Source organism: Rhinolophus sinicus, linkage group LG06 (genome assembly GCF_036562045.2).
Source record: "Rhinolophus sinicus isolate RSC01 linkage group LG06, ASM3656204v1, whole genome shotgun sequence".
In the NCBI taxonomy this organism is placed as follows: Eukaryota; Metazoa; Chordata; class Mammalia; order Chiroptera; family Rhinolophidae; genus Rhinolophus; species Rhinolophus sinicus.
This window is the reverse complement of record NC_133756.1, coordinates 79,770,373-79,793,898: the sequence shown is the minus strand read 5'-3', so window position 1 is coordinate 79,793,898 and position 23,526 is coordinate 79,770,373. Positions and strand designations below refer to the sequence as shown.

Genomic DNA, 23,526 nt, shown 5'->3' with positions numbered 1-23,526 from the left:
AATGCAGGCTGGGGCACACTCGGGTTCTGTAGCCGACAGGCCGTGGATCCACATAGAATCCCATTGGGGACCAAGCACACACACACTCATTCAGGGAGGAAAGACGCCCTCCCCAGGAACGGCCCTAACTGGAGTCCGAAGTGGGACTCAGCGGGAGGTGATCAGGCTCCCCTTCTGCCCTTAGGCAGGCCTAACTGGGTCCGGGCCCGGGGGTCTTACTGTGTCTGATGTCCTGGTTGGTTGTCCATCCTTTCTCCCTACTGGGGTCCGGAAGGGAGCCACAGGCTGGAGCCGGCGGGAGGTTGCCAGTCCCGGGCCTGCCGAAATCAGCAGGGCGCTCCTAGCCCGTTCGACTCTCCCACCACCCCTGCTCTCCCCCAAATCAGTGGCTCAAGGGGCCAGTGCGGTTAGGGTTCCCAGTCAGGGAACCAGGATCCCAATATAACTGGTCCGGGTGAGGGGTAGGAAAATCCAGCAGGTGGGGGTGGAGGCAGGGTTCCCGGGATTTAGTCAGGTGGTCGCCCACAAGCTATAGGTGGTGTTCAGGAGGTGCCAGGTGTAAAGCGAGGTATCAGGGACTCAGGTTAGTCTCTGCAGGGAGGTTAGGTTGAGACCTCGGTAAAGGGGGTGATTCCCGACAGAGAGGTTGGCAACCTGATGGACCTTGTCTTTGATTAGTTGGGCGAGGGCCAGGTCCTGGACTCCTCCCCCATCAAAGTGACCGATGTGGGTAAGATAGGCCCAACATGCCTGTTGTCCTAGTACGCCCGGGCAGTTAGGGCTAGTGATTTTTCCCGTCCAATAGCGCTTGGAACCATCGTAGTAGACGGAGGCTGTGGTGTAACACTCCGAGGGCATGAGGGTAAAGTACAAGAAGGTTGGGTGGCCAGCAGCTTTTCCCTGGCAGCCTGAGGGACAGCAAGGGGAGGCGGTGTCTCCTCCCTGGGGAAGAGATAGTATAAAGAAAAGCCAAATCATAGTCACTGTCTAAAACAAGTTATGGAGAGGAGGCAAGCAACCCAGAACAGGAAACGGAACCCCAATAGTCCTTTCTCTAGCAGTGACCAGCTCGGTGGAGTGGATGTAATAAGCAAGATGAGGGCTAGAAATACTAGGAGTCCAGTAATAGCAAGGATGGAGGCCGGGCAGATGATGGCGAGGCTCATCCGGGCTGTTTCTCGTGGGTCAGGAGGAGTGGATGGGTTGGGTCAGGCTGAGCGGTCCAGGCGTTGGTCTCTGGCTGGGGTCCTTTAACCCGGGTGTGATGGATCCACGGGACAATGCCTGAAACTTTAAGAGCGGTGGGAGTAATGAGTATTACAGTATGAGGGCCTGTCCACCTGGGCTGGAGGGGTTTGTGTTTCCAATCTTTGACCCAGACCTGATCTCCCAGGGAAGAGAGGGATCTCCGAGGGAAATGGAGGCCCTTTCCAGAATGTAAGCACGTACATCTGTGAGGACCTAGCCTAGCACGGCCATCGGGTTTTGGAGGCTGGAGAACCCCAGCTGGCGAATGTCGCCAGGTTGACTTGTTAGCAGGGGAGAGGGCCTCCTGAACATAATTTCGAAGGGTGAAAATCCAGATTTGCCAGGGATGCAGTGTGCCCTAAGGACGGCTAGCGGTAGGAGGTCCACCCACCCTAGGGAGGTCTCCTGGTGGAGTTTAGCCAATGTCTCCTTGAAGGTACGGTTCATGCGTTCAACTTTCCCTGAGCTTTGTGGGCTGTAAGCTGTATGGAGCCTCCAGTTGATGCCCATAGCTCTGGCTACAGTCTGGAAAAGCTCTGCTCTGAAGGCTGGCCCATTGTCACTGTGTATGGAAAGTGGAATCCCGTAACGGGGAATAATTTCCCTGAGGAGGACCTTAGCTACTTCGTGGCTTTTTTCAGTCCGAGTGGGGAAAGCTTAGACCCACCCGGAGTAGGTACAGATCAAGACCAGTAAATACTTAATGCCGCGGCAGCTTGTCATGTCAGTGGAGTTGACTTCGAGGTCTTCAAAAGGTGCAGCTCTGCTCCTTTCGATCCCGGGAATGGGGCTAGGGCCGGACTTTGGATTGTTCTTTGCACAAGTGAGGCAGTGTTCTCTGATGGACTTGCAAAGAGCTGACAGACGGCTAATGTAGACGTTTTTGGCTAAGAGGCCTTGGAAAGCAGTTTTTCCTAAATGGGTTAACTTGTGGTATTCAGCGGTTACTTGAGGACCCAGCAGGGCCAGGATGAAGAGTCTTCCTTCGGGTAGTTGCCACCACCCTTGTGGCAACCTGGTGGCCCCTTCTGACCTTGCCCATCTGAGTTCTTCTGTGTACTGCGGGAGGGACGTGGTGGTGGTGTCAGTGACCAAGAATAGTTCACTAGGGCTTCCCATCGCCGCTGATTTGGCCGTGGTTTTGTCAAGCCTGTTCCCAACTGCTGAGGGCTCGTTGCCCCTCTGGTGGCCCCGACAATGGATAACCGCAACCTGCTGGGGGAGTCAAACCGCTTGCAGGAGCTTAAGGATTTCTTGTTTATTTTTAATAGTTTTTCCCTCCGTGGTCAGAAGGCCTCTTTCCTTGTCTATAGCCCCATGGATATGGACGGTAGCAAAGGCATACCGAGAGTCAGTGTAGATGTTGACTTTCTGGCCCTTGGATAGAGTGAGGGTTCTTATTAGTGCCCACAATTCAGCCCTTTGGGCTGACCACCCCGACAGGAAAGCCCCTGCCTCGAGTACCTCGTCTGTGGTGGTTACTGTGTACCCCGCATGACATTTTCTGTCCATCCGGAAGCTGCTGCCATCAGTGTACAGTGTAAGGTCCGGGTTAGGATGTGGGCTGTCCCGAAGGTCGGGTGGTCCCTGGTGGCGTAGACCTCGTCGATAACTTCTGTACAGTCATGTTCTGGATCCCCGTCCTCAGTTGGCAGGAAAGTGGCTGGGTTCAGGGTGCACACAATTTCTAACGAGATCCAAGGGTTTTCCAGGAGCAGCCCTTGATACTGAGTCAGCCATGCATTCGATAGCCATCGGGGTCCTTGACTGTTCATTAAGGTGGGGTACTTTAATTATGAGTCTTTGGCCTAAGGTGAGCTAGTCTGCCTCTTTGATGAGAATCACAGTGGCTGCTAGGGCCCGCAGGCACGGTGGACAACCCACTGCTACAGGGTCTAATTTCTTTGAGAGGTAGGCAGGGGGACAGAGCCATGGTCCAACTGTTTGGGCCAGCAGGCCTAAGGCTATTTTGTCTCTCTCATGAACGAATAAGTGGAATGGCCTCTCAGCATCAGGTAACCTGGGGGCTGGGTCCTGTCCAAGTGAGCTCTTTAGCTGCTGGAAGGCGTTTTCTTGATCTTTTGTCCATAGCATGGGGGTCTTTTCTTGACCATCTAGAGCCTCATATAAGGACCAGGCATTGCCTAAAAGCCAGGAATCCAGAGTTGGCAGAAGCCGACGGCCCCGAGGAACTCACAGAGCGCCCTCCGGTTGGTGGACCAAGGGGGAAAGGTGATGACTTTCTTCCACTTGGTGCTGAGGGCCCACTGTCCTTTGGAGAGGACAAAGCCCAAGTATTGTACTTGTTTTCTGCAGAGCTGGGCTTTCTTCCAGGAGACTCTCTACCCCGTCTTGGCTAACTGGACAGGAGTGCCCGTGTCGTGGTTTGGCACTGGTCTCGGTGGCACAGGCTAGGAGCAGATCATCCACATATTGCAATAGAGTGCAACAGTACTCTTCTCTAGGGAAGGTGGCTAAATCTGAGGCTAGCGCTTCCCCAAAGAGGGTTGGGGAGTTTTTGAAGCCCTGTGGGAGCCGAGTCCATGTCAGCTGGAGCTGCCGGCCGGTATCAGGTTCAGTCCATTCAAAGGCGAACAGTGATTGGCTCTGGGGCACCAACCGAATGCAGAAGAATGCATCTTTCAGGTCCAGGCAGATGAACCATCCGGACTCCGGGGGTAGCTGACTGAGGAGAGTATACGGATTTGGGACTATGGGGTGTAGGGAAACTGTAGCTTGGTTCACCACTCTTAAATCTCATACTGGCAGGTGTTCTCCATTAGGCTTCCTTACCAGCAGAAGGGGCGTATTCCATGGCGATTGGCACTCTACAAGTATCCCTGCTGCTCTGAGACAGGCGAGGTGTTTTTGGATCGCTGCACGGGCTTCCTTGGAGATGGGATATTGGCATAGGCATTGGCGTTGAGCTCTGGGTTTTAGCTCCACCAAAATTGGGGCCTTATGTTTTGCCAGCCTGGGTGGATTATCTTCTGCCCAAACCTCCGGGAAATCGGCCCTGTAGGCTTCTGGGTTCTGTTCTACACTGCTGGTCCCACAGAGTCTCCATTCTTCTTCCCTCAGGGTGGTGATAGACAGAATAAATCCTTCCGCCAGAGGCTGCAGAAACATGGTGGCTTGGCCTGATGGTTCGAAGGAGATTTGGGCCCCTAATTTGGTGAGGAGTTTGCACCCCAGGAAAGGAATTGGACAGTCTGGTAAGTAGAGAAACTCATGTGACACGGTGTGGCCTCCTATTTTACAAGTCCTGGCCTGGCAGAACATCCGGCTCTTAGCTTGATCCCCGGTGGCCCCCATTATGGTGACTCTGCGGTCCCTGAGCGGTGCCACCGGTGTGGTGACTACCGAATGTTCTGTTCTGGTATCTACCATGAAAGTCACTGCTTGGCCCCTTACATCTAAGTCGACCGTGGGTTCATGGGGGCCAAGTTCGAATGAGCCCCATCCCCTTCATTCCGACTCGATTCCTGCTAATCCTATGAAGTCGGGCTCCTGGCTAGTTGGGTTGTGACCACGGGGAGGTTGAGGCTTCCCTCTCCGGTGGTTGGGACACTCATTTTTCCAATGGCCCAGTTCTTTACAGTACGTGCATTGGTCTTCTTTTAGTGGGGTGTGGGAGCAGGGGTCTGCCTGCCGGCGGGGAGGTCCTTTCCTTCTAGGGCCGTCCCCTCCCTGTTGGAGCACAGCCTCAAGGAGTGTTACCTTTTCTCTCATCCTCTTATCGTTAGCCACAACCTCACGGTTTTTATAGACCTTGTTAGCCACTTCCAAGAACTGGGTGATGTTCATTCCTGTTAACCCCTTGAGTTTCTGGAGTTTTCGGCATATGTCAGGGGCTGTCTGAGCAACGAAGGCTGCGTTTATCATCCTTTGATTTTTGGGGGCTTCCGGATCGAACGGAGTCTAGACCCGGAACACCTCACAGAGACGTTCATAGAAGTCACCAGGAGTCTCTTCCCCGTTTTGGGTCAGAGCGGCTGTTTTGGACATGTTGGTTGGTTTTTGGGCTCCTGCCCACAGCTCTCGTAGGAGAGTGTCTTGGTATTGGCAGATTGTGCCTTTCCCCACTTCAGTATTAAAGTCCCAATTAGGCGATGCATCTGTAGCAGCCTCGGTCGCCCAGGTGGCAGCATCCAGGACTTCCCCAGGGGCCACTTCTTCTAGCCACTGCTTTGCCCCCTGTATGATCCGTTGGAGCTCTTCAGTGTTGAAGAGCATTTGGAAGAGCTGCTGACAGTCTTCCCAGGTGGGGCGATGAGTGTGGATGACAGACTCTATAATGTCTATCATGGCTTGTGGTTTCTCTTAGTATGCTGGGGTATGATGTTTCCAATTTAACAGGTCAGTGGTGGAGAACGGCTAGTAGTAGATGATTGGGCATCCTGGCTGGAGGGTCCCATCGTCTCCTACTTGGTCTGGCCCTCTGGTCTCTCAGAGGGGCAGCTGAAGTGGAGGCGTATCCCTGGGTCTAAGTCGGCTACCAGGTCCTGGTGAGGGTTGGTGTTGAAGATCAGGCGCCTCCTGGGGAGGGTTTGGGAGGTCGGGTGTCAGCTCAGGGGGTTTAGACGGAGGCGGAGTGACTGGGAGTGCTGGGGTTGCGTTAGCCGTTGGCCGTGGAGCATATGGAGGTGGTATCAGCTCTTCATCGGGGTCTCCCTGGTATATGGTCTTAGTCGCCTCTCTTTGCGTGCAGCCTCACAGGCTCCGTGCAACAAAGATCGTGGACTGTCCCTTACTATTGGAGCAGAACTGTACCCAAGGACGAAGGGTTTGGGCTATTTCCAACCACGAGTCAACATAAGGGAACTGGTCTGGATGTCCTGGGGTCCCGGTGACAACTACGTAGACTCGGCGAATAGTGGGGAGGTCAAGAGTACCTTCTGGGGGCCATCCCACGTCAAAACCTGGCCACTCCAGCTCACATAAAGCGCGGAGACGTCCGGGGGTCATTTTGACCCTGTAGTCGCCTCTGAAACCTTTCCTGAAATTCTTTAACATGCAATCTAGAACCGTGGGCTTCCTGTGTTTCCCTCCCATGATGTTCGGTGTTACACAGACAGGGGAGGGGTTTCAATCAGGCACCTCCCTGGCCGTCTCCCTCGCGGAAACTTAGGGTATGTCTTGGCTAAGGTGTGCCCATATAAACCCCGGGCCAGGTTGCACTCCGAGAGTGTGAATCACCGTTGTGCTGAACGACGCTACCACGGAAATGCAGGTTGGGGCTCACTCAGGTTCTGTAGCCGACAGGCTGTGGATCCACACAGAATCCCATTTGGGACCAAGCACACACACACACTCATTCAGGGAGGAAAGACGCCCTCCCCCGGAATGGCCCTAACTGGAGTCCGAAGTGGGACTCAGCGGGAGGTGATCAGGCTCCCCTTCTGCCCTCAGGCAGGCCTAACTGGGTCCGGGCCCTGGGGTCTTACTGTGTCTGATGTCCTGGTTGGCTGTCCATCCTTTCTCCCTACTGGGGTCCGGAAGGGAGCCACAGGCTGGAGCCGGCGGGAGGTTGCCAGTCCCGGGCCTGCCGAAATCAGCAGGGCGCTCCTAGCCCCGTTTCGACTCTCCCACCACCCCTGCTCTCCCCCAAATCAGTGGCTCAAGGGGCCAGTGCGGTTAGGGTTCCCAGTCAGGGAACCAAATGTTGCAGAATCCAAGACCGGAAAGAACCCAAGCGGCACTCAGAGCGTTAGGAAGGTCAGCTTTATTACGCCGGTGGGCTCAGCGGGATCGTTCCCAAAAGAGTGAGCCCCTAGCAAGGTTTTGAGCAGGTTTTTATGTTATGGGTTGGGGACTTCCTTGAGTCGGGGAAGGGGTAGGTGTCGTCTGGTGATTGGCTCGGGGTGTGGCTTGGAGGGGGTTATGTGGAAGTGGGCTGGGGCTTAGGCTGGGGACTTCTCTCTCAGCTCGGGCCACCATTTTAGCTCAGTTCCACGTGGCAGGGAACCATTTTAAGGTGAGTTTCCCCATCACAACTGTCACAGTCTCCTCTCTAGGATTTTGCACAGTGTTTTCTGCACCCATGTTCATCTGCAAGTGGCTTGTCTCTGGAAGCTTCCCACCCCGAGGAATCCAGTGCTCAGGGGTAGCCAGGACATTTCCATAATCCCACTTGGATTTGGGCTTTTACAGATTGTTAGGTAGTTTTGCATCTGTCATTGTATTTGACCTTCCCAGTAACACTGTATGGGAGGGCTGATATTCTCCCATTTTTCAGATTGAGAACTGAGATGCTGAGACATCCAGACTCCTCTTTACCAGGGCAAGACCAGCTCCAAGTCTCATGCTCTTTTCAAAATACCACAGTTGCTGCTCATTTTCATGTTTTAATATCAACCTGAGTGATTGGGTACATAAGCCCTGATGGAAGTAAAAAAAAAAAAAAATCCTAGAAAGCCAAAGAAAAATGTTTGGGGAATTACATTATTATTAATAAATTAGTAATTGAGAACTGACTGCCTGTACATTAAAACATTTCCAGGCCTAGCTTTTACCCAAGGCTGGGAACAAGAGTATGGGCCTCATCACATGCCCTTGCACAAGCATGTGGTTGTAGGTAGTGAGTTTTTCCCTTTTAACAATCCAAGAGAAGAAGCTGTGCTTCCCAGGTGGTAGGGGGTAGGCTGTAGGTTCACTCCAAGCAGCCCGATTTGTTTTTGAACTGTAGATTGCCTGGTTTGAATGGAAAGTCAGAAGTCTAGCCAGGCCCCCTGCAGACCTATTTGTGTAAAACTGGTTTCCTCTCAGAGACTGAATAAACACCAGAGACTACCCAGACTGTTGTCAAAGCAGGTGACAATGTCAAACTAAAGCTGAACAGTTGGGGAGCACTGGAACTCTGAACAGCCCCCACCCCCAGCCTGTGTGCATTCAGAATTTTCTTTACATGCTTCCAGGCTGCAACCAGCCATGTGAAACTATTAGCATCTACTACCTCCTCTTCAGCTCCTGTTAAATCCGTTCCTTCTTTCTCCTCCACCACTTCCATTTCCTCTCTAAATGATCTAATGTTAATGTTCTCGTCATTACAGCATTCAGAGTAAAAGAACAGGTTTTGTCCACAGACAGGAGTTGATAAATTAATATAATATTTGTTCAGGATTGATTTCAAGCTGTAATCTCTGCTGTCAGAGAGACCCATCTGTTTAAAACTATCAGACACGAATTACCCAGAGCTCGAGCACAAGAGCAGGATCGAGGAGCATGTCCTGATACTTCCACACATACTTGCAACTTAGCATTGTTATTTATGAAAGAAAAAAGTATCCCAGTGAAGATGGATCTCCCATCCACTTGACTGGCAAAAGTTCCCAGAAGACTAAAGATCAGGGAAGAAATCTGAGGAATTTCTTGATCAAAGACGACCAGGAATTGCATTCAGCATGTGATAAAGGCCACCTTCATTCCAAACTCTCTTCCTCTCACTTCTTTGACTCAGTGTGGACTCCCCACCAAACCAACTCTCTGGTACCAGTTAATAAAGATACCACCATCCTCTGGATAAACCAGTGTTGAAAGCACTGATTCATCTTTGAAAGTCCTCTTTCTTTAATCTTCCTGAATAAGTCCTATGAAGCCTATTTCTACCACTTCTCTCACATCTGACCCTGTACCGTTATCTTCAATGCTGACACCAAAGTACTTGGACAGGAGCCCAGCTCCGGTCTCCACCCACTTCTAATCTGTTACGCTCAATTGTACTGTGATTCATCTGATAGGAAAAGGAAGAGGAAGGTAAGGAGGGGGAGGAGGAAGGAAGAAAAAAAGAAAATCAGTGCAGTACAGCTAATTAAGTCATTCACTTGTTCAAAAACCCGCAGGAGCCCCCAAGTCAACAAATAATTGGATATTTAACACCCTCCAAGCTTTGGCCTCAAGGCATTTTCAGTCTTTCTTCTTCCTACTTTTTTCATTCTGTAAATGTATACTCTGGGGTAAGTGGACTGCTCTCGTCCCCACGTTCACTGTAGACTTTCTTGCACCTTCTCCTTTAAGTCAATTTTTACTAGGTATATGAAAAACCTGACCCAGCTCCCTAATGCTCCTTCCTTCTTGCCACAGCCAAATCTCCCTCCCTTCTCCTATGATACACTCTGGTGTTCTATTTGAGCTCTGCTTTATAGCACCTACAATTTGCTTAATGTATGTACTTGTGTTCCTGTCATATTGGCCCTAATAGACTGAACCCTCCTTTAATTGGTAACCAATACTTATGTGACTCTTGTCCTGTACCAGTATTCTGTATCCTGTTCTGTATCAGGCACTGGGAACTTGGAGTAGATGAAATAGTCATGGTTCTTTTATGAAAAGTACAGTCTTTTATGAAGAGACAGATGATAACTTAATCACTAACTTAGCATTGTGAGAGCACAGACTGAAGCAGGGCCCAGCTGGGCCCCGTGTATTCAGAATGCCTCTGGGATGCCCCAGCCCTGTTCCAGCTCCTTATCTTAGAAGATCACCTTGTAGATGCTTGATAATTACAAACTCTATCACTTAGTATTTTCCAGGTTACTCCCCCAGCATTCCCAACTGATGGCACCACAAGAGATACAATGACAGTGGGGGGGCATCATGAAAGGAGAACAGAACTCTAGGACGTCATGCAGCCTCTGGAAGAGTGCCCTGATTTTCCCTTAAATACCCCCAGTAAGTCTGAGAACGTTAAGACAGTTTTTGGAGGTGTTAACCCGCTGCCTTCTCAGACCACCGGTGCTCTGGTAATAAATCTTTATTCTATGACCCAACTCCTGTGTGGGTCTATTGGCTGAGCAGCGCAGGCAGCATGAGCCCCAGACTTATTTGGCCTCTGGTTACAAGACTAGTACCAAGGAAGAGTTCTGGATTTTAATTGGGAGACATAACTAGACTGGGATTGGGAAATATCTCTGTGAAGAAGCAGGGTTTAAGGTAGGGAACATGTAGTTTGTGTTTTTTATCTGCAAAAAGCAACATGTATTAAGGCCTTTCAGCAATCACACACAAGTTCTAGAAAGCTCCCATTGGAGGCAGTGTAGAGGATGGATACCATGGGAAGTTTCAAAAAGGGGAATGGGAATGCGGGGAGGGCAGTGAGACTGGACACTGGTGACTCAGAAGCCTATCACAATAGTTCAAATGTGAGATAATAATGACCTAAACTCGGCTGGAGAGGAAGGTTAGAATTTCAGACAAATTAAGGAAAAAGAATCACTAGCACTTAATTTCCAATTGACTGTTGGTGGAAGAAGAGGAAAAAGTCCAGGATGGCTCACAGGTTTCTAAGTTCCGGGTGGATGGTAGTGTCCCTAACCACTAGAGAACACGACAGGAGTAAGAGTGCATTGGAGGTAGAGCAGAAGAGGAGTTCCATTTTGGATATATGAATCTGAGGTACTGGAGATGTTAGAAGGAAACCTAGCCCTTTCATAGGACCTGCATGGTATTATTTGTAACAGTTTTATTGAGGTATAATTGACATACAATAAGCTAAGCATGTTTAAAATGCAAAGTTTGATAAGTTTTAATATACGACAATTAAGTTTGTGAACTCATCCTAGAAAAAGTGCTACATGCCTCATAGTCAAGTTCGAAGTACTGCCCTTGGGAAGCTATGCACTGAGACCAGTCCCAGGTCCTCTCGTCAAAGCAAATTTGGAACTCTTTTTCATGGAATGGCCATCAGAGCTATTGTTGGATTACGCTTGATGTCCTGAATGTCATCAAAATGTCTTCCTTTCAATATTCCTTTTATCTTCAGGTAAAAAAAGAAGTCATTGGGGGCCAGATCAGGTGAGTAGGGAGGGTGTTCCAATACAGTTATTTGTTTACTGGCTAAAAACTCCCTCACAGACAGTGCCGTGTGAGCTGGTGCATTGTCGTGATGCAAGAGCCATGAATTGTTGGCGAAAAGTTCAGGTCATTTTCGTCTTTTTCTTTTTCTTTTTTAAATTTATTTACTTAAATTTACTGGGGTGACAATTGTTAGTAAAATTACATAGATTTCAGGTGTACAATTCTGTATTACATCATCTATAAATCCCATTGTGTGTTCACCACCCAGAGTCAGTTCTCCTTCCATCACCATATATTTGATCCCCCTTACCCTCATCTCCTGCAACCCAGCCCCCCAACCCTCTGGTAACCAATAAACTATTGTCTGTGTCTGTGAGTTTCTGTTTCTCATTTGTTTGTCTTGTTCTTTTGTTGTTTTTGGTTTATATACCACGTATCAGTGAAATCGTGTGGTTCTCTGCTTTTTCTGTCTGACTTATTTCGCTTAGCATTATACTCTGAAGATCCACCCATGTTGTCAAAAGTATTCCTATATCATCTTTTCTTACCGCTGAATAGTATTCCATTGGGTATATACACCACAACTTCTTTATCCATTCATGTATCGAAGGACATTTTGGTTGTTTCCATGTCTTGGCCACTGAAAACAAACATGCAATGAACATTGGAGCACACGTGTCTTTCTGTATAAATGTTTTCAGATTTTTTGGGTAGATACCCAGGAGAGGGATTGCTGGGTCATATGGTAATTCTACTTGTAGTTTTTTTTTTTTTAATTTTATTTTATTAAATTTATTGGGGTGACAATTGTTAGTAAAATTACATAGATTTCAGGTGTACAATTCTGTATTACATCATCTATAAATCCCATTGTGTGTTCACCACCCAGAGTCAGTTCTCCTTCTGTCACCAAGGTGCCCTTTTTAAAAGAGGAAGAGACACCGGAGCTCTCTCTGTCATGTGAGGACCCAGCAAGAAGGTGACCATTTGCAAGCCAGGAAGAGAGCTCTCAGCAGAAAGTGAACCCTGCCAGTGTTTTGATCTTTGACTTTTCAGCCTCCAGAAACTGAGAAAATAAATTTCTGTTGTTTTAGCCACCCAGTCACCACAGTTTCTTGATCCAGTCATCTACCAATGGACATTTCGGTTGCCATGTCTTGGCTGATGTGAATAGTGCTGCAATAAACAGGGGTGCATAAATTTCTTTGAATTAGTGTTTTGGATTTCTCTGGATAGATACCTAGTAGTAGAAATGCTGGGTCATAAGGTAATTAGCCATCTTGACTGGTGAGGTGATATCTCATTGTGGTTTTTATTTGCATTTCTTTAATGGTTAGTGAGGTTGAGCATTTTTTTCATATATCTGTTTGCCATCTGTATGTTCTCTTTAGAAAAATATCTCTTTAGGTCCTCTGCCCATTTATTAATTGAGTTTTTTTGTGTGGGTTTTTTTGGTGTTGAGTTGAATGAGTTTTTTTTTATATAAGTTTGGATATTAACCCCTTATCAGATATATCATTGATAAATATTTTCTCCCATTCAGTAGGATCCCTTTTTGTTTTATTGTTGGTTTCCTTTGCTGTGAAAAAACTTTTTAGGTTGATGTAATCCCACATGTTGTTGTTTTTCTCTTACTTCCCTTGCCGAAGGGGATATATCAGTAAAAATATTACTAAGGGTAATGTCTGCAAACTTTCTTCCTATATTTTCTTTTAGGAGTTTTATGGTTTCAGATCTTACATTTAAGTCTTTAATCCATTTTGAATTTATTCTTGTATATCATGTAAGGAGGTGGTCCAGCTTCATTTTTTTTTGCATGTGTCTGTCCAGATTCCCCAGCACCGTATATTGAATAGACTGTCTTTACTCCAACATAAATTTTTGCTTCCATTGTCATACATTAAATGACCATATAGGTATGCATTTATATCTGGGCTCTCTATTCTGTTCCATTGATCTATGTGTCGTTTTATATGCCAGTACCATGGCGTTTTGATTGCTATAGACTTGGAGTACAATTTGATGTCAGATATACATACCTCCCACTTTGTTCTTATTTCTCAAGATTGCTGTGGCTATCCAGAGTCTTTCATGGTTCCATATAAATTTTAGGATTATATGTTCTATTTCTGTGAAAAATGTGCTTGGTAGTTTGATAGGAATTGCATTGAACCTGTATATTGCCTTAGGCAGTATGGACATTTTAACCACATTAATTCTTCCTATCCATGAGCATGGCATGTGTTTCCATCTATTTGTATCTTCTTTAATTTCTCTATTCAGTGTCTTATAATTTTCTGAGTACAGGTCTTTTACTTCTTTGGTTAAATTTATTCCTAAGTATTTTATAGTCTTTGAAGCAATTGTAAATGGGACTGTTTTTTTAATTTCTCCTTCTGATAGTTTATTATTGGTATATACAAATGCAACTGATTTCCAATCTTAATTTTGTATCCTGCTTCTTTACTAAATTCATTTATCAGTTCTAGTCATTTTTTGGTGGAGTCTTTGGAGTTCTCTGTATACAATATCATGTCAACTGCATATAATGACAGTTTTACTTCCTCTTTACCAATTTAGAAGCCTTTTATTTCTTTTTCTTGTCTGATTGCTGTGGCTAGAACTTCCAGCACTATGTTGAATAGAAGTGCAGAAAGTGGACAACCTTGCCTTGTTCCTGATCTTACGGGGAATGGTTTTAGCTTTTACCCATTGAGTATGATGTTTGCTGTAGGTTTATCATATATGGCCTTTTATGTTGATATTGTCCCTCTAGTCCTACTTGGCTAAGAGTTTTTACCATAAATGCATGCTGGGATTTTGGCAGGTGCTTTTTCTGCATCTATTGATATGACCATATGATTTTTATTTTTCATTTTGATAATGTGGTGTATCACATTAATTGATTTGCGGATATTGGACCTTGCATATGAGGAATGAATCCCACTTGGTCATGGAGTATGATTTTTTTAATGTATTGCTGAATTTGGTTTGCTACTATTTTGTTGAGGATTTTTGCATCTATGTTCATTAGGGATATCGGCCTGCAGTTTTCTTTTTTTGTAATGTCTTTGTCTGATTTTGGGATCAGGGTGATAGTGGCCTCGTAAAAATTGCTTGGGAGCCTTCCCTCCTTCTGGATTTTTGGAATAGTTTGAGGAGAATAGGTGATAATTCTTTTTTGAATGTTTTGTAAAATTCACCTGTAAAAACATCTGGTCCAGGGCTTTTGATTTTTGGGAGCTTGTTGATTACTGATACAATTTCCCTTGTAATAATCAGTCTATTCAGGTTTTCCTTTTATTCTTGAGTTAGCCTTGGAAAGTTGTATGCTTCTAGAACATTATCTATTTCTTTCAGGTTGTCTAATTTGTTGGTGTATGATTGCACATAGTAATTTCTTAAAAATTTTTGTATTTCTGTGGTGTCTGTTGTCACTTCTCCGCTTTCATTTTTTTTTTAATTTATTTTTTAAATTTATGGGGGTGACAATTGTTAGTAAAATTACATAGATTTCAGGTGTACAATTCTGTATTACATCATCTATAAATCCCATTGTGTGTTCACCACCCAGAGTCAGTTCTCCTTCCATCACCATATATTTGATCCCCCTTATCCTCATCTCCTGCAACCCAGCCCCCCAACCCTCTGGTAACCAATAAACTATTGTCTGTCTCTATGAGTTTCTGTTTCTCATTTGTTTGTCTTGATTTTATTAATTTGAGTCCTCTCTTTCTTTTGATGAGTCTGGCTAAAGGTTTGTTAATTTTGTTTATCTTCTCAAAAAATCATCTCTTGGTTTCATTGATCTTTTGTATTGTTGTTTTGGTCTCTATTTCATTTATCTCTGTTCTGATATTTATTATCTCCTTTCTTTCACTCCCTTTTGGCTTATTTTGCTGTTCTTTTTCCAGATACTTTAAGCTTAAGGATAAACTGTAGATTTGAGGTTTTTCTTGTTTATTTAGGTTGGCCTGCATTGCTATGAATTTCCCTCTTAGGACTGCTTTTGCTGCATACCATAGATTTTGAGTCATTGTGTTTTCATTTTTGTTTGTCTTGATATGTCTTTTGATTTCTTCCTTGATCTCATTGTTGACCCATTCACTATTTAATAAACATGTTATTCAGCCTCCTTGTATTTGTGTGTCTTCCAGTTGTGTTCTTGTAATTGATTTCTAATTTCATAGCATTGTGGTCAAAGAAGACACTTGATATGATTTCAATTTTCTTAAATTTATTGAGACATGTTTTGTGGCCTAACATGTGCTCTATCTTGGAAAATGTTCCATGTGCACTTGAGAAGAATATGTATTCTGCAGCTTTGTGGTGAAATGCTCTAAAAATATTGATTAAATCCAGCTTGTCAAATGTGTCATTTAAGGGCACTGTTTCCATACTGATTTTCCGTCTGGAGGACTTGTACCTTGTTGTCAGTGATGTGTTGAAGTCCCCTGTGCATAGATGTTTACTAGGGTTATGTCCTCTTTTTGGATCAATCTCTTTATTATTAGGTAGTGACCTTCTTTGTCTTTTAATATATTCTTCATTTTAAAGTCTATTTTCTCAGATATAAGTATTGCTTTTTTCTCATTTCCATTTGCGTGAAATATCTTAATCCAATCCTTCACTTTCAGCCTGTGTATGTCTTTTGATCTGAGGCGAGTATCTTGTATATATCACATGCAAGGGTCTTGTTTTCTTATCCACTCATCCACCCTATGTCTTTTGATTGGAGCATTCAGTCCATTTGCATTTAAGTGATTATTGATAGGTATGTAGCTATTGCTATTTTGTTATTTGTATTTCTGGTCTTCATTACTTATCCTGTGTCCCCCAAAATAAGACCTAGCTGGACAATCAGCTGTAATGTATCTTTTGGAGCAAAAATTAACCTAAGACCTGGTCTTATTTTACTATAAAACTGGGTCTTATCTAACATAATATAATATAAGACTGGGTCTTATATAAATTTTTGCTCCAAAAGATGGATTAGAGCTGATTGTCTACCTAGATCTTATTTTCTGGGAAACACGATAGATTGTTTTCATCTTTCTTCTGCTTACAGAAGCCATTTTAACATTTCCTGCATGTCTGGCTTAGTGGTAACAAATTCCTTTAGCTAATTCTTTTCTGAGAAGGTCTTTATCTCCCCTTCAATTTTAAATGATAGCCTTTCTCGATAAAGAAATGTTGGTTGTAGTCCTTTGTTTTTCGTCACTTTGAATATCTCCTGCCACTCCCTCCTGGCCTGCAAAGTTTCTGTAGAAAAGTCATTTGATAGTCTTATGGGAGTTCCCTAGTATGTAACCTAATGTCTTTCTCTTGCTGCTTTTAGGATTCTCTTTTTGTCTTTAACCATTGCCATTTTAACTATATTGTGTCTTGGTGTGGACCTGTTTTGATTCATCTTGGTTGGAACTCTCTGCACTTCCTGGGCTTGTGTGTCAATTTCATTCACCAGGTTAGGGAAGTTTTTGGTCATTGTTACTTCAAATATGTTCTCGATCCCTTGCTCCCTCTCTTGTCCTACTGGTACTCCTGTGATGCACATATTGTTGTGCTTGATATTATCCCACAAGTCTCTTAAACCATTTTCATTGTTTTTTATCCTTTTTCCTTTTTGTTGTTCCACTTGGGTGACCACTGCTAACTTGTCTTTTCAATTGCTGATTCAATCCTCTGCTTCATCTATCCTGCTGTTTATTCTTTCGAGTGTGTTCTTTATTTCATTTATTGTATTCTTTAGCTTTAACTAGTTGTTCTTTATGATTTCTCTACCCTTCTTTATGTCGTCACTAAGCTCCTTAAACATTCTTATCATCAGTGCTCCAAACTCTGTCTCTGATATGTTGGTTACCTCTATTTCATTTAGTTTCAATTCTGAAGGTTTCTTCTCTTCCTTTATTTGGGACACGTTTCTTTGTTTCCCCATTCTGGCTGGCTGACTGTTTGCTTTGATGTATTAGGTAGATCCCCCTAGGGTTCTCAGTCTTTGCTTGGTGGTCTTATCTAGTATGTGTCCTTTATATTTGAATTGTACTGCTTCCCTATTCTCCTGTGTGTGTGCCCCAGAGGTGACCCTTGTGTTGTGTGTATTCTCCTATTGAAGTTGAGCTTTAATTGCTTTTGGCTTGTCAGTACGTGGGATTGACTCCTAGGCTGACTAGTTGTGAGCATTGGCTATGCCCACAATGGATGAGCTGCTGTGTGAGGGTTGATCCCTCAGATGAAGCTTGGCCCCTATGGCTCTTATGCCTGTAGAGAATTCCTTCCGGGTGTGTCACTTGTAGGTCAAACCCAGTAATACTCTGGTTTGGTCCGGAATTAGCCTCTGAGTGTGTTGAATCTTGTGTCTCCTGGGCTAGGCCCTGGTGTAGGGCGATTTCAGAACACAACAAATCAATAAGCACAACAACAACAACAACAAAGAAAAACTCAATGCACTCACATGTAAAGGCAACCGATAATCAACTCTCAACACACGCAAAAATACAAAAAGAAATCAATATAGAAAAATGGAAAGAGGGAGGAAAAGTAGGGCAAGGAAAATAAAAAAGAAAATAAGGGAGCGAGAAAGGGGAATATATATACACACACACACACACACACACACACACACACACACACACACACACACACCGTGTTTCCCTAAAAATAAGACTTAGCCAGACCATCAGCTCTAATGTGTTTTATGGAGCAAAAATCGATATAAGACCCGGTCCTATTTTAATATGAGACCCCGTCTTATATAATATAATATAAGACAGGGTCTTATATTAATTTTTGCTCCAAAAGACACATTAGAGCTGATGGTCCAGCTAGGTCTTATTTTTGGGGAAATACAGTGTGTATATATACATGTGTGTGTGTGTGTGTGTGTGTGTGTATACACTAAAATGATAATAATACTTAAAAAAAAAGAGCAGCACCAGTCGTGGCTTAAGTCCACCAAACTATCTTCAGGTTGTCCTCTGCTGTACAAAGACTCCTCTGCGTTGTGTGGAAGCAGAGCCACGCGGCCACCTGTTGTCCAGAGTGACCCTGGAATTGCAGTTCTAGATGAATGGGTCTATGGGGTGTGGTTGTTAGTTTTTACAAAGTCAGTGCAGTTTCTGCTCTCACCTGCACATACACACGCTGAGAGCACCACAGGCAGCCACTGGGAGGTTGGCTTATTCCCTGTGCCCAGGTCTCCTGAGTCTTAGGGCTCTTCTTCCCTTGGGGAGCATGGAGGGTGGGAGATTTCTGAGCTGCTGAAAGCCCAGAGCTACCTCTACCACCCACTGCTGTCTCCACAGCTGTAATTACCCTGCCGCAGCAGCCCAGAAAAGGCGGAGGCTGGGAAGGGAGGTGTCTTCCATTTCCCAGCCGAGCAGTTTCACACTCTTACCAGTCTCTTCCCTAGGTCACAGTTGCAAGCTGGCTTTTTCCAGGTCCTGAGTGCTACAGCTCTTCTGTAACCTGACAGTACTCCTCAGTTCTGGGACCAGCTTGAGACTCTGGAAGGGTGGGGGTGGGAGAACTGTGGGAGAGTAGGGGGAGGGGCCAAGGTATGGAGTTTTCTTTTTGTTTTTTTGTCTGACCTAGGGCTCAGCTGGAGATCTCAGCTGAGGTTACTGCCTCAAACACTGGATAAGCTGCTCTCTCTGTGGGAGAGATCAGCTGTAGGACACAGGGAGGGAGTCCATCGCCTGTCTCTTGTGATCTCTGGTCTGCGTCCTGAGGCCCCAGTGGCTCCACAGCTGCAGATATGGGCTGCCTCTCCACTCCGCTCCCTTCCCTCTTCACCTTCTCCCCTGGTTTGCCCACCTTCACGTAATCCTTGTGTGAGTCTCTTAGCTGTTCTGTGTGATGAGCAGAGAATCCTTTGATGGGTTATAGATGTTCAATTTGTGGTAAGTTCCAGGGGAGAACTCAAGAAGCCTACCTCACTGCCACCATTCCTATCCTTTTGACCTTCAATAAATCTTTTTTACCCTTGTAGAGTCTTACACCTGATGAAAAATTCTTTTTATATTCTGTGAACAACCAGGGGTTAATTCTACACCAAAATACCAAAACCTTCCCCTTACCCATTGCAACTGCTTCTTCTAACCCTTCCCCACCACTTCTCCTGCTGGTGCATTTTGTTACTATAGATTGTGTTTTCTAGAGTTTTATGTAAATAGAAGAATACAGTATATATTTTTTTGTGTGTGGCTTCTTTCACTCAGCATTATTTGGAGACTCTCCATGTTGTTCATGTTTCATTACTTTGTTTCTTTTTATCAATGATTAACATTCCATTGGATATACCATAATTTGTTTATGTATTCACTTATTAATTTGTGTTGTTTCCAGTTTGAGACTATTACAAATAGAGTTGCTATAAACATTCATATGCCAGTCTTACACCTGATGAAAAATCATATATTTCCTTTGCTCTTGAGTATTTACTTAGAGCACAATGACTAGATCAAATGTGTGGTTACAGCACTGCAGTGACAATACTGGCACAAACCATCTCGGGGTAATGCAAACTATACAGATTAGGGACACAGTCCCCAATAAGACTGTCCTCACTTCAGATGCTAGCCACAAGTTTGGGGATCACCAGGCCACTTGCATAACTGGCAGCAAACTCGGAGGTTTTACAAACTTTATTTGGTTTTAGAATACACTAGACCAATACACAGAACTCTGGAAAGCACTATACGTACAATTATAATTTATGATAAAGGATAAAACTCAGGACCAACCAAATGAAGAGATACATAGGGAGGGTCCTGAATGCAGAGCTTCAATATCCTCTCTTCCTGCCTCCAGGCACATCGATGTTTTCACCATCCAGGAGGCTCCACTGAGCTTCGGTGCCCAGAATTTTTATTAGGGTTTCATTACATAGGTATGATTGATTGAATCATTGGCCATGTGACTGAACACAATGTCTAAAACCCCTCCCCTCTCTGGAGGAGTTTAGGCCAACATCAAAGCCCCAGCCCTCAAATTACATGGTTTGTCTCTCTGCCCTGACCAGCCCCATCCTGAGTCATCTCCTTAGCATAAATTCATGTGTACTCGAAGGGCCCACCATGTATAACAAAGGTAACCTTTCTAAGGGTTTAGAAGCTGCCTCCCAGGAACCAAGAACAAAGATCAGTCAAAGTTTTTGTTACACAACAATGGGGTTTTATAGTTAATAAATTTTTGTTAAATATATTAATAACTAAATCAATAAATGAAAACATGAATAAATGAATGACCAGCAATAACTCTTTTCAGGTGCATGTGAATGAAAACCATTTCCAACTAATTAAGAAATGTTGGCTTGTAAGGTAGAAAATACCTAAGAGTGTTCAAAGAATGAAGAGCTGTAAGTATCCAACAATCAGGAGCTAGAATCGGAAACCAGGGCACCAGATTATTACTTGTCATTACCCATATCTCATTCCTGTTTGTCTATTTCATCTGCAGAAATGCTTGTTTTCTCCATGTGACAAGGAAGATAGCCTTCAACGGCCCTGATTCATAGCCTCTTTTTTTCCCTCTTAGCACAAATATATAAGTTTCAGGGGAGAATCCAAATTGGTCCTATTTGTATCATGTGCTCAATTCTCAGGCCAATCACTCTCCCAAGGGAGGGGATGACTGTCCAGGTCTGGGTCACATGCTTATCCCTGTGGCCTGCTGTTGTGATTGACAGGCTAATTGAAAGCACCATGGGAACTGGTAGGTCCCCAAAAGAAGAGAGATAAATAGATAAAAATCAGCTATTGACTATACTTTATGTCTATATAATGTTTCAAAGTGTAGAAAGGGTTTTCACATATATTATCTTGTGTAATCCTCACAGTGACTTCTGAAGTAGGGTTGCATTTCACAGATAAGGAAATAAGGTTTGGTGGGATTAAAGGTTCAACTGAAAAATGTTAGGACTACTAGGACTTGGTCTTTTACCGTAAGTCCAGGATAATATACGAGGCTTGACAATTAAGTTCACGAACTTGTTGCAATGATGTTGGTAACCTTTTTTGATATCAGAGGGATTATTCATTATGAATTTTTACCTACTGGACAAACAGTTAACCAAGTTTACTATTTGGAAGTGCTGAAAAGACTGCGTGAAAAAGTTAAGACAACCTGAATTTTTTGCCAACAATTCACGGCTCCTGCATCACGACAATGCACCAGCTCACACGGCACTGTCTGTGAGGGAGTTTTTAGCCAGTAAACAAATAACTGTATTGGAACACCCTCCCTACTCACCTGATCTGGCCCCCATGACTTCTTTCTTTACCCGAAGATAAAGGAAATATTGAAAGGAAGACATTTTGATTACATTCAAGACATCGAGGGTAATACGATGACAGCTCTGTTGGCCATTCCAGAAAAAGAGTTCCAAAATTGCTTTGAAGGGTGGACTAGGTGCTGGCGTTGGTGCATAGCTTCCCAAGGGGAGTACTTCAAAGGTGACTGTAGTGATATTCAGCAAAGAGGTATGTAGCACTTTTTCTAGGATGAGTTCACAAACTTAATTGTCCAACCTCTTATGTCCAGTTTTGTACTTCAGAATCAGGGTAAAAATTTTTCATATTTTTTAATCAACTATTCAGTCACATATTACTTGAGCACCCGTGATACACCAGGGCATACTGAAGTAAAAGAGACAAGCCTTGTGGAGCTTACATTGCGGGGGCAAATGGGTGACAAATAAGTTGACTTTAGCCAGCAATGCTATGAAGAAAATAAAGCAACTCAGTAGGATGGGGTGCTTGGTACACAGTGATCAGGGACGGCCTCTCTGGGGTGAGATCATGGGTGCTGAGAGCTGAATGAACTCCAGCAGGCCATTCCTCCTTCTAGCTGCCTGAGCACAAAGACTCTTTACTCCTCAGTAATAATGCCCACAGCCGACCACCAGCTCACCCAGAACACCCTCAAAGCCTTGACAGTTCCCTTTCTAACTCTTTAATAATGAGCTTGCCAGGTTTGAAATGTGATGAAAATCAGAAAAACACCCAAACTGCAGCTTGAATTATTTAAATGTAACTAAGGGCACTCTTTCAGACTCCTCTGACCAGGAAGTCATGGATCCTCTTTGGCAGTAGGATCTATTTTCACCTGGCTAGGGCATTCCCTCAAGGACCTTGTGTGGACTTTACAGAGGCAGAAGTGTTGATCTAACCACGGTCTGTTCCAGCTCTAACCTTTGAAGCTGTGATGAAAACCAAGTTCATTTCTGGCTTTTGATCCAAAGAGAACATAAAGAGGGCAGAGTCCCCACTCCTTTGGGAAGCTGGTCCTGTCTCCCTGACAGTTAGGAAGCCATGTACTATGTCCATATCAGAACCAATGACTCCTCTGGGAGACTATCAAATTAAGACCCTTCAATTGGAAAATCTAATGCTATTGATTAAAGAGCAGATGCCAAAATCAGAACTCCCCTTGCCCTGGAGCTAGACAGATTTATGTTCTCCCTGACTCTAAATCTTGAGTTAGTACACGCTTGATACCCCCAGGAACTCAGGACTTAGACAATAAGCAGAGCCCTCTACCTTTTTTCTCTGAGATTTCTGCTTCAGCCTTAGGGGGGCTGGGCCTGCTTCTAGGCTCTATTGCCTGAGCTCTCAGTGTGGCCTTGTATCCCCCATCTTTATGAAGAGCAGCTAATGCCATATGCTAGGCATCCCAGAGCACAGAGCTAGACACACTTAAGATATTCATTACCCAACTGAAGGAATTAATGATGTATTTCATAATTTCATATTCTCTGAAGGTTTGGCCCTCATTGCGTTGAGGCAAACACCATGGGAAGCAATTGAAAATGACTTGCTGGTCTGAACAATTTGATGTCATGTCTTCCCTTCTCCTTCTTGACTGACTGTAGAGTGCCTGTGTTTCTTTTGAAGGCATAGTTCAAATGTCACATTTGGTGGTGCCTTCCCTGAGTCCCCAGTCAGAGTCACTCTGTTACCATGGCACTTTGTCCATATAAAGCACTTATCATATGGTCTATAACATTTATATGTATACATTTGTCTTCCCCAAGACTGTGAGTTCCTTGGGAAGAAGTACCATGCTTTCTTATCTCAGTCTCCCCTGTGCTTTGCCCAGTTACTGGCATGGTCTAGAAAGTCAGGAAGTGTTTGTTAAATGAATAATTCAGTGATGGATGAATGGGCTACGTAAGCAGAACAAGGCCTTCCCTAGCTTTGAAATCTCCATGATAGTGGGTTACAGGTTGGAGAACAGTGATGAGAATCTTGGCCTAGTTAAATTGGTAAGATGGTCTCAACATCCAATAAGCAGTTACCCCACAAATCTGTGCTTTCTCTGAGAAGCTGTCTCAATTCCATCACCACTGGGAACTGTACATGATGAAAAGGAGATGCTGTCAGGAAAATAGCCATTTGTGGATCTTGGACCAAAAATGGGATGAGATGCAATGAGATGAATAAAGCTGTGAAGGATATAGGAACACCCCTCCCCCAACACCTGATC

General features: G+C 44.6%; 1 pseudogene; it reads left to right on the top strand.

The window, feature by feature from the left end:
• Nucleotides 1–6,594: 6,594 nt before the first annotated feature.
• Nucleotides 6,595–23,526, top strand: part of LOC109438787 (heterogeneous nuclear ribonucleoprotein D-like) — an 81,416-nt pseudogene continuing 64,484 nt past the window's right edge.